Source organism: Triticum dicoccoides, chromosome 7A (assembly GCF_002162155.2).
Source record: "Triticum dicoccoides isolate Atlit2015 ecotype Zavitan chromosome 7A, WEW_v2.0, whole genome shotgun sequence".
Lineage (NCBI taxonomy): Eukaryota > Viridiplantae > Streptophyta > Magnoliopsida > Poales > Poaceae > Triticum > Triticum dicoccoides.
In genome coordinates this window covers 640,890,159-640,897,737 of record NC_041392.1, presented here as the reverse complement: position 1 = coordinate 640,897,737, position 7,579 = coordinate 640,890,159, and positions in this window count along the sequence as shown.

The window sequence follows — 7,579 nt, the reverse complement described above, 5'->3', positions numbered from 1 at the left end:
TCTGCAGTTACACCGTGAGTCCCGGTTGTACCGGGGCGAGGACCGGTTATACCGCTGAAGTGCAAAAAACGCAGTAACGGTTGGAAATGTGGGTGACTATTTAAGGGAGCTTCTCCCACCTACCACTCCCACCTTTGACCTCTCTCACTCCACCATTAATGCCCTTCAAGCTCTCTTGCCTGATCTCTCTCTCTAGCCACTCAAACTTGTTGATTTGCTAGGGATTGAAGGAGGAGACCTAGATCTACACTTCCACCAAAGGATACTTGCTTCCCCCATACTTTCTTGTGTGGATTTTGTTACTCTTGGGTGTTTGAGCACCCTAGATGGTTGAGGTCACCTCGGAGCCATATTCCATTGTGGTGAAGCTTCGTGGTTTTTGTTGGGAGCCTCCAATTAAGTTGTGGAGAGAGCCCCAACCTTGTTTGTAAAGGTTCGGTCGCCACCTTCAAGGGCACCAATAGTGGAATCACGGCATCTCGCATTGTGTGAGGGCGTGAGGAGAATACGGTGGCCCTAGTGGCTTCTTGGGGAGCATTGTGCCTCCACACCACTCCAACGGAGACGTACTTCCTCTCAAAGGGAAGGAACTTCGGCAACACATCCTCGTCTCCACCATCTCCACTCTTGGTTATCTCGTGCCTTTATTTGAGCAAGCTTACTTGTTTCATATCTCTTGCTTGCTTGTGTACCTATCCTCGTTGCATCATATAGGTTGCTCACCTAGTTGCATATCTAGACAACCTACTTTGATGCAAAGTTTAAATTGTTAAAGAAAAGCTAAAAATTGTTAGTTGCCTATTCACCCCCCCCCCTCTCTAGTCAACCATATCGATCCTTTCAATCATGATCTCCATCATCGTGTCTTCTTGAAGTTGTCTCGTCATCTATTACTTCTACTACTATGGCTAACGCTTTAGCAATAAAGTAAAGTAATTACATGACGGTTATGTTGACACGCAGGTCATAAATAAATTAAGACAACTCCTATGGCTCCTGCCGGTTGTCATACTCATTGACATGCAAGTCGTGATTCCTATTACAAGAACATGATCAATCTCATACATCACATATATCATTCATCACATCCTTTTGGCCATATCACATCACAAGGCATATGCTGCAAAAACAAGTTAGACGTCCTCTAATTGTTGTTGCAAGTTTTTACGTGGCTGCTATAGGTTTCTAGCAAGAACGTTTCTTACCTACGCGAAAACCACAACGTGATATGCCAATTTCTATTTACCCTTCATAAGGACCCTTTTTCATCGAATCCGATCCGACTAAAGTGGGAGAGACAGACACCCGCTAGCCACCTTATGCAACTAGTGCATGTCAGTCGGTGGAACCAGTCTCACATAAGCGTACGTGTAAGGTCGGTCCGGGCCGCTTCATCCCACGATGCCGCCGAATCAAGATAAGACTAGTAACGGCAAGTAAATTGACAATATCGACGCCCACAACTGCTTTGTGTTCTACTCGTGCATAGAAACTACGCATAGACCTAGCTCATGATGCCATTGTTGGGGAACGTAGAAGAAATTCAAAATTTTCTACGCATCACCAAGATCAATCTATGGAGTAATCTAGCAACGAGGGGAAGGAGATTGCATCTACATACCCTTGTAGATCGCTAAGCGGAAGCGTTCAAGTGAACGGGATTGATGGAGTCGTACTCGTCGTGATCCAAATCACCGATGATCCTAGCGCTGAACGGACGGCACCTCCGCGTTTAACACACGTACGGTTGGGAGACGTATCCTCCTTCTTGATCCAGCAAGGTGAGATGAGAAGTTGAGGGAAAACTCCGACAGCACGACGGCGTGGTGATGATGGAGCTCGTGGTTCTCCGGCAGGGCTTCGCCAAGCACTACGGAGGAGGATGAGGTATTGGAGGAGGAAGAGGGCTGCGCCAGGGGAAAGGTACGGCTGCCCTCTCTCTCCCTCACTATATATAGGGGGAAGGGAGGAGGGGGAGGCGCCCTAGGGTTCCCTAGGGGAGGGGCGGCGGCCATAGGGGAAACCCTAGATGGGTTTGGGCGCCCCCACCCCCTAGGAAACTTGCCCCCCAAGCCGGGAGGGGCGGCTTGAAGGAAATATGCCCTAGAGGCAATAATAAAGTTATTATTTATTTCCTTATTTCATGATGAATGTTTATTATTCATGCTAGAATTGTATTAACCAGAAACATAATACATGTGTGAATACATAGAGAACGAGAGTGTCACTAGTATGCCTCTACTTGACTAGCTCGTTAATCAAAGATGGTTATGTTTCCTGACCATGAACAATGAGTTGTTATTTGAGTAACGAGATCACATCATTAGTTGAATGATCTGATTGACATGACCCATTCCATTAGCTTAGCACCTGATCGTTTAGTATGTTGCTATTGCTTTCTTCATGACTTATACATGTTCCTATGACTATGAGATTATGCAACTCCCATTTGCCGGAGGAACACTTTGGGTGCTACCAAACGTCACAACGTAACTGGGTGATTATAAAGGAGCATTACAGGTGTCTCCAATGGTCGATGTTGGGTTGGCGTATTTCGAGATTAGGATTTGTCACTCCGATTGTCGGAGAGGTATCTCTGGGCCCTCTCGGTAATACACATCACATAAGCCTTGCAAGCATTACAACTAATATGTTAGTTGTGAGATGATGTATTACGGAACGAGTAAAGAGACTTGCCGGTAACGAGATTGAACTAGGTATTGGATACCGACGATCGAATCTCGGGCAAGTAACATACCGATGACAAAGGGAACAACGTATGTTGTTATGCGATCTGACCGATAAAGATCTTCGTAGAATATGTAGGAGCCAATATGGGCATCCAGGTCCCGCTATTGGTTATTGACCAGAGACGTGTCTCGGTCATGTCTACATTGTTCTCGAACCCGTAGGGTCCGCACGCTTAAGGTTACGATGACAGTTATATTATGAGTTTACATGTTTTGATGTACCGAAGGAGTTCGGAGTCCCGGATGAGATCGGGGACATGACGAGGAGTCTCGAAATGGTCGAGACGTAAAGATTCATATATTGGATGATATGGTTAGGCCAAGGGGTCAATCCCATGAGGCTTTAGGTCGGTGCAAAAGGAGTTTTGCGGAGGCCAGGGGGCCAAACGCCGGAGACCCTGGCGTCTGGCCCTGGGCCAGACGCCGAGGCCCATGGCGTCTGGGCCAGACGCCAAGGATTGTGGCATTTGGTCCTGGAGTCCGAGTGGGACTCTTGCCTTTCGGGCAAAACCGACTTTGAGGAGGCTTTTGCTCCAAGTTTCGACCCCTGGGCTCAACATATAAATAGAGGGGCAGGGCTAGCACCAAAGACACAACAAGTTGATCCACGTGATCTATTCCTTAGCCGTGTGCGGTGCCCCCAGCCACCATATTCCTCGATAATACTGTAGCGGAGTTTAGGCGAAGCCCTGCTGCTATAGTACATCAAGATCGTCACCACGCCGTCGTGCTGACGGAACTCATCCCCGACACTTTGCTGGATCGGAGTCCGGGGATCGTCATCGAGCTGAACGTGTGCTCGAACTCGGAGGTGCCGTAGTTTCGGTGCTTGATCGGTTGGATCGAGAAGACGTACGACTACTTCCTCTACGTCGTGTCACCGCTTCCGCAGTCGGTCTGCGTTGGGTACGTAGACAATACTCTCCCCTCGTTGCTATGCATCACATGATCTTGCGTGTGCGTAGGAAATTTTTGAAATTACTACGAAACCCAACAGTGGCATCCGAGCCTAGGTTATTTATGTTGATGTTATATGCACGAGTAGAACACAAGTGAGTTGTGGACAATACAAGTCATACTGCCTACCAGCATGTCATACTTTGGTTCGGCGGTATTGTTGGACGAGACGACCCGGACCAACCTTACGCGTACGCTTACGCGAGACCGGTTCCCTCGACGTGCTTTGCACAGAGATGGCTTGCGGGCGACTGTATCTCCAACTTTAGTTGAACCGAGTATGGCTACGCCCGGTCCTTGAGAAGGTTAAAACGGAGTCTATTTGACAAACTATCATTGTGGTTTTGATGCGTAGGTGAGATTGGTTCTTACTTAAGCCCGTAGCAGCCACGTAAAACATGCAACAACAAAGTAGAGGACGTCTAACTTGTTTTTGCAGGGCATGTTGTGATGTGATATGGTCAAGGCATGATGCTGAATTTTATTGTATGAGATGATCATGTTTTGTAACCGAGTTATCGGCAACTAGCAGGAGCCATATGGTTGTCGCTTTATTGTATGCAATGCAATCGCGATGTAATGCTTTACTTCATTACTAAACGGTAGTGATAGTCGTGGAAGCATAAGATTGGCGAGACGACAACGATGCTACGATGGAGATCAAGGTGTCGCGCCGGTGACGATGGTGATCATGACGGTGCTTTGGAGATGGAGATCACAAGCACAAGATGATGATGGCCATATCATATCACTTATATTGATTGCATGTGATGTTTATCTTTTTATGCATCTTATCTTGCTTTGATTGACGGTAGCATTATAAGATGATCTCTCACTAAATTATCAAGAAGTGTTCTCCCTGAGTATGCACCGTTGCAAAAGTTCTTCGTGCTGAGACACCACGTGATGATCGGGTGTGATAGGCTCTACGTTCAAATACAACGGGTGCAAAACAGTTGCGCACGCAGAATACTCAGGTTAAACTTGACGAGCCTAGCATATGCAGATATGGCCTCGGAACACGGAGACCGAAAGGTCAAGCGTGAATCATATAGTAGATATGATCAACATAGTGATGTTCACCATTGAAACTACTCCATCTCACGTGATGATCGGACATGGTTTAGTTGATTTGGATCACGTGATCACTTAGAGGATTAGAGGGATGTCTGTCTAAGTGGGAGTTCTTAAGTAATATGATTAATTGAACTTAAATTTATCATGAACTTAGTCCTGGTAGTATTTTGCAAATTATAGATCAATAGCTCGCGTTGTTGCTTCCCTGTGTTTATTTTGATATGTTCCTAGAGAAAATTGTGTTGAAAGATGTTAGTAGCAATGATGCGGATTGGATCCGTGATCTGAGGATTATCCTCATTGCTGCACAGAAGAATTATGTCCTTGATGCACCGCTAGGTGACAGACCTATTGCAGGAGCAGATGCAAACGTTATGAACGTTTAGCTAGCTCAATATGATGACTACTTGATAGTTTAAGTGCACCATGCTTAACGGCTTAGAATCGGGACTTCAAAGATGTTTTGAACATCATGGACCATATGAGATGTTCCAGGAGTTGAAGTTAATATTTCAAGCAAATACCCGAGTTAAGAGATATGAAGTCTCCAACAAGTTCTATAGCTAAAAGATGGAGGAGAATCGCTCAACTAGTGAGCATGTGCTCAGATTGTCTGGGTACTACAATCGCTTGAATCAAGTGGGAGTTAATCTTCCAGATAAGATAGTGATTGACAGAATTCTCTAGTCACCATCACCAAGTTAGTAGAACTTCGTGATGAACTATAGTATGCAAGGGATGAAGAAAATGATTCCCGAGTTTTTCATGATGATGAAATCGATGAAGGTAGAAATCAAGAAAGAACATCAAGTGTTGATGGTTAACAAGGCCACTAGTTTCAAGAAAAGGGCAAAAGGATAGAAGGGAACTTCAAGAAGAACGGCAAGCAAGTTGCTGCTCAAGTGAAGAATCCCAAGTCTGGACCTAAGCCTGAGACTAAGTGCTTCTACTACAAAGGGACTGGTTACTGGAAGCAGAACTACCCCAAGTATTTGGCGGATAAGAAGGATGGCAAAATGAACAAAGGTATATTTGATATACATGTTATTGATGTGTACTTTACTAGTGTTTATAGCAACCCCTCGGTATTTGGTACTGGTTCAGTTGCTAAGAGTAGTAACTCGAAACGGGAGTTGCAGAATAAACAGAAACTAGTTAAGGGTGAAGTGACGATGTGTGTTGAAAGTATTTTCAAGATTGATATGATCATCATCGCACACTCCCTATACTTTCGGGATTAGTGTTGACCTAAATAAATGTTATTTGGCGTTTGCGTTGAGCATGAATATGATTTGATCATGTTTATTGCGATACGGTTATTCATTTAAAGTTATAGAATAAATTGTTATTCTGTTTACATGAATAAAACCTTATATGGTTACACACCCAATGAAAATGGTTCATTGGATCTCGATCATGGTGATACACATATTCATAATATTGAAACCAAAAGATGCAAAGTTAATAATGATAGTGCAACTTATTTGTGGCACTGCCGTTTAGGTCATAATGGTGTAAAGCGCATGAAGAAACTCCATGCTGATGGGATTTTGGAATCACTTGATTATGAATCACTTGATGCTTGCGAACCATGCCTCATGGGCAAGATGACTAAGACTCCATTCTCCGGAACAGTGGAGCGAGCAACTGACTTATTGGAAATAATACATACTGATGTATGCGATCCAATGAGTGTTAAGGCTCGCGGCGGGCATCGTTATTTTCTGACCTTCACAGATGATTTGAGCAGATATGGGTATATCTACTTGATGAAACATAAGTCTGAAATAGTTGAAAGGTTCAAAGAATTTCAGAGTGAAGTGGAAAAATCATCGTGACAAGAAAATAAGGTTTCTACGATCTGATCGCGGAGACAAATATTTGAGTTACGAGTTTGGTCTTCAATTAAAACAATGTGGAATAGTTTCACAAATACATGCCACCTGGAACACCACATCATAATGGTGTGTCCGAACGTCATAACCGTACTTTATTGGATATAGTACAATCTATGATGTTTCTTACCGATTTACCAATATCGTTTTGGGATCATGCATTAGAGACAGCTGCATTCACATTAAATAGGGCACCATCTAAATCCGTTGAGATGACACTATATGAACTGTGGTTTAGCAAGAAACCAAAGTTGTCGTTTCTTAAAGTTTGAGGTTGCAATGCTTATGTGAAAAAGTTTCAACCTGATAAGCTCAAACCCAAATCGGAGAAGTGCGTCTTCATAGGATACCCAAAAGAAAAATGTTGGGTACACCTTCTATCACAGATCCGAAGGCAAATTCGTTGCTGAGAATGGATCCTTTCTAGAGAAGGAGTTTCTCTCGAAAGAAGTGAGCGGGAGGAAAGTAGAAAACTTGATAAGGTAATTGTACCTTCTCCTTTATTGGAAAGTAGATCATCACAGAAATTTGTTCCTGTGACTCCTACACCAATTAGTGAGGAAGCTAATGATGATGATCATGAAACTTCAAATCAAGTTACTACCGAATCTCATAGGTAAACCAGAGTGAGATCCGCACCAGAGTGGTACGGTAATCCTGTTCTGGAAGTCATGTTACTAGACCATGACGAACTTGCGAACTATGAGGAAGCGATGATGAGCCCAGATTCCGCAAAATGGTTTGAGGCCATGAAATCTGAGATATGATCCATGTATGAGAACAAAAGTATGGACTTTGATGGATTTGCCCGATGATCGGCAAGCCATAGAAAATAAATGGATCTTCAAGAGGAAGACAGACGCTGATAGTAGTGTTACTATCTACAAAGCTAAAATTGTC